A 4,786-nucleotide genomic window follows, 5' to 3' on the forward strand; every position below is an offset into this window, starting at 1 on the left:
TTCTGAGAAAGTGGAAATCTAGGGCTACAAGAATCTTTTAGATTCCCCCTAGATTCCTCAAAGATTCTCTCCTCCGGGTCATCTGAAGATTTGTTGCTCAGATCAAAATTCTGACTGCGCCATCAAGTTCGTGTCACTGAGAGGTGTAAGATCAACATAAAATTTGTCCAATTTGGACATTAGCAAAATTTCATCCTCCCGGAAATTTGCCTCAATCATGGTTCCCCCTACTCTTTTCTCTAGGCTCATGGTTCCACCTGCAAAATTAATTAAAAATATGTGTCTCGAAAAATGTGCTCAGTCTTTGGGGCTCTGCTCCTCCATTCTCCATTCTCCGTTCAGCACCTCCATTCCATTCCCATATGACTTCCCCCATGTGAATGAGAAAGAAATGTTTAAATATTTCTCCTTGGTGGAAATACCAACGAAAGAGGTTGTTAACACTTTGGTTAAAAACAAACAATTTTTGAGGAGGGTTCGGGGGATCAAATCCCACCCCTCCTATTTTTTAACACTCATGGATTTCAAATTTTGAAATGCGGCAACTGCATTACATTTGTTGTATTAAATGGGTTTGGTTATGGTTATGATGGTGCAGAGTTGAAGTGATTAAATGTGACTTGTTGTATTGGTGTTTAAAAACAGTGCAGAGGTTGGTACATGGGGCCGCTCGGTGGGGGCCAGCCCACGTGGGCTGGGTGGGTTCAATCCCCACCGGCCTCACATTCCATTGCGTTAACTATTTTGGTGGGGGGGTGTGGGCCGAGTCCACTAGAGGTGGCTCGCCCACCCCAAATATATGTTGTTATAACGTATATGGTAGGAGGTTGGAGGGTCAGTGGGGGTCATGGCTCGTCGAACCATATTTAAATAAGAATTTTTTTTGGGTCCCACAGGGGTGACGGGGGTCATGGCCCACCACCCAACTTAATATTTTTTATTTTTATTTTTGTTATTATATAACATAATTGGGCATTTTTGAAAATTCAAAAAATTGACCGAAGGAGTCAATTTAAGTAGGCCACAAATTCGCCCAGAATATTTCTTAGGTTGGCCAAAATCCGGTGGTTGGATTTTGTCCAAATTGTTGTCTCCTTAAGCCTACCCAGTCACCCAAGTCAACCCTGAACTTTGACTGCTCCTAAGTTTCGCATACGGACTTAGTTTGATGAATCGTTCACACCATCGTGATCATGACGACGAGATCTTCAATGTGAACCAAGATCGAGCACAATCCAAACACTTTAATTTTTGACCCTTTCTGAATCCTTTGGGACTTTTGCTTGTGTCGAGAACCACCTAGATCAATCCTCCCCACTGAGGAGCTTTTGGTCCTCCAAAAACATGAAAAATAATCTGCAAATTTTTTGTACCTTGTCTACATCACAAGCGTCCTAACAAGGTCTCGCTTCCATCTCCTTCACCTTTGTTCTTTGGAGACTTAAGTGATAAGCCAACACCTGCAACCTTTGCAACCTGTTGTACATTGTTTTTTGCAAATTAACTGCTTGACTTTCATGACCAACTAATGACCCAAGCATCCCATACTTTCCACGAGTTTATAACACATACTCGATGGTCAAGTTTACATCGAACTAGAAACAATACCCCAGCTACCAAAAACAAGGCCAACATATCATTGTTGCTTCAACAAGTGATGGAAAAACACATCATCACTACAACACATGATTTACAGAATAAGGCCAACACTATTTTTTTTTTGACAAGTGATGGAAACACAGCATCACTTTTAGAGTGTAAAATGCAACACAAAATAAGACCAGACATCATTGTTGCTTAACAAGTGATGGAAAACACATCATCATTTTTACATATTAAAATGCAACAAATGATTTACAAAAGCATGACCATGACAAGATAACATATCTAGACACTATTTTTCACTTATCAAGGTGAATGGGTTGCCTCCTTCTGGCGCATTCGTTGGTCAAACAATTGTTTCATCTGGTTCATGCATTGATGCTTTAAGGCACTGCTCTGGATGGAGCCTCCAACATGTGGCTCTTTGATGGTCACCTCTGTCGCAATGAATGCAATAGGTCTTCTTCCTCCAAATCTGCTTACCTACTGTTGAGAGGGTCTTTCATGCCTCCTTCTTTTGGGTGCTGCTATTATTTTCCAACACTTAGAAAATGTATGGTTATGTAATCCACAAAATGTACATGTTTTTCGATGCCATGTTTTATGTTCATAATTAACAAAATGATTATAATCGAAATGAACATTCGAATATCGAAACTAGTTATAGCTTTCCTTGCCAACTCTGGTGTCATTATGGTGATAAGAGCTTGTCTCAGCTCTATCCTTGCAATGGCCTCTTCCATGGGATGATGGTGACGTGTTTGTTAGAAAATTATATATTACGGAGCAATGGAACACATAAAATATTGCAGAAATATAAACACAGAAAACGCACAAAACAAGAGAGACACAGATATACGTGGTTCACCCAGTTTGGGCTATGTCCACCCCGAACAGCCAGTCCTTCCTTTTTATTATCCAGCAAAATGAAGAGACACAACCTACAGCAAATCCGCTGTAATATCCTTTGTTTTCTCTCACAGTCTCACCTCTCTGTTTCTCGCACACAGAATACACATCTATCACCCAGCCTCAAATACAATACCCTCATACAAAGAGAGGGGTTGCCTTCTAGGGAAAAAAACCCTAAACTAAACATAGGTTCTACCGTCAGATCATCCGCCTAATGAACAGCCCAGATTGACTAGAAATTACTATACTTTTACAAGGCAATTTTACAGCTGTTTTTAGCTTCGGGGGCGCTTCCCCCGAAACCCCCCGCCAGGGGGGGGGCTCCCAAAGGTCGCAGCCGCCCCCCCTGGACCCCCCCTGCAGCGAACATTTTACGGGCGGCGTTGCCGCCCCCATTTCGAACTAGGGTCCTATGTGGCGATACCTTTGAATATAGAAGATAATCAGGCTCCACACCCAACAGTGTTCCTATCATTCTCTTTCCTCGACATTCTCGACGATGCCTCGGAAGAATCTCACACCTTTGAGCATTCTCCTTCAGTATATCCCAAGCCTGAAAATCAAGGTCTCTACACAACCTCCAATGGTTGATTTATGCCTTGGTTATTAAAACCAAGTTCTTTTTCCTCCTTGTGCCTCATCCTGGTTAGGAGCCTCATGTTTGTCCCTGTAATTGGTATCTCCAAATATCCAACAGAAATCATACTATGTGAAGACGAAACTGAAGGGAAATAAACATCTTTTACCTTCCCTATTGAGTTGGAAAGAACTGATAAGGGCTTCTCATCATCTGTTGTTGGTGGTTCGCTAGCTGACTTGGTGCATTCCCCAACTTCCTTTCTGACATACCCAAGTCCTGACTAACGTGGTAACTCCTCTATTTTGATGGGGTTGACAATGCCTTGGCCATTAATGCCCAAGCAATTTTCCTTCATAGCCCATTCTCCTCAACAGTTTGGAGCCAATTCCAGTGGCATTATTTTCAAAAACAGAAAAATCATCATCAGGACGCATACATGAATTTAGAGAATTACTTTTTACCTCACATGGGTCATGTCGTAGCTTTTCCAAGGCCTCGTCCTTAGCTTGCAGCTTTTGTAGCAAACTCTATTTTTCCTCTTTCTCTTCATGTAGAAGCATCTTCAATTCAATGTTCTCTATTTGAAGACTCTGTTTGTTGTAGGTTTTAACCCCATATAGAAGTTACCTGCATACGATTCTAGAACACAGAAAATAAACAATGCGAGAGCATAACACATAAAACACATATACACAGATATTTTCCCTTGGATTTCAAAACCGGGACTACCAGCTTGATTTTTCATTATGTTCCTTTCAATGTTACAGTACATATTTATACATGCTGAAGCATCCAATACCATGGACCGAAAACCATCACGTCCAAAAACATGTGCGAAAAATCATGCACAAAACCATAGGTAGGTCCCCCCAACCTAACATAGGGTCCAAAACCAAAATTCTCTGGGGCGTTGCCCCGGAAACCATAGAGGGGGGATACCTTCACCCCTCAAACCCCCTGTGACTCCCCCCACTATGCAATCAATGCAACGAAAGGGGGCTTCGCTCCCCTTCTAACCCCCTAGTTAACAACGTGGGCTTGTCGTGGAAAGAATATAACACAACCCAACATTCTCCCACTTGTTTTTTTATTCCCACAGGGAGCCACAAGAGAGCTTACTCATTTATCCAGCCCTGAAACGCCCATTGTTTCTCTGCAACAATAGAACTTCTTAGAGCTCACAGATTTTGTCAATGCATCTACAGTATTCTTCAAAGTGTCCACCTTTACCAGCAACACCTTTTTGTCTTCTATCATATCCCTCACAAAGTGATACTGAACATCAATGTGCTTTGTCTTTGAATGATATGCAAGGTTCTTTGCCAAGAAAATTTCACTTTGGCTATCACAATCTATCCTTATAGCACCCTGTACTAACCCCATACTTGAACACAATCTCTGCAACCAAACTACTTCCTTGCTTGCATGAGTGGCTGCCATGTATTCTACCTCTATAGTTGATAGTGGCGCTACAGATTGTTTCTTACTCATCCAATTGATTGCACCTCCAAATAGGTTAAACACATACCCGCTTGTAGATCTTCTCTGATCTAGATTTCCAACTCAGTCTGCATCAACAAAGCGACGAATATCCAATACTCTATCCAATCCTGGTCTTCCTTGGTAGCACAAACCATAATCACTAGTGCCACGCAAATACTTTAAAACCCGCTTCACTGCTATCCAGTGCTC

The sequence above is a fragment of the Pinus tabuliformis genome, chromosome J (genome assembly GCF_031772625.1).
Source record: "Pinus tabuliformis cultivar Carrire ecotype Pingquan chromosome J, CPIR1, whole genome shotgun sequence".
NCBI classification, from domain to species: domain Eukaryota; kingdom Viridiplantae; phylum Streptophyta; class Pinopsida; order Pinales; family Pinaceae; genus Pinus; species Pinus tabuliformis.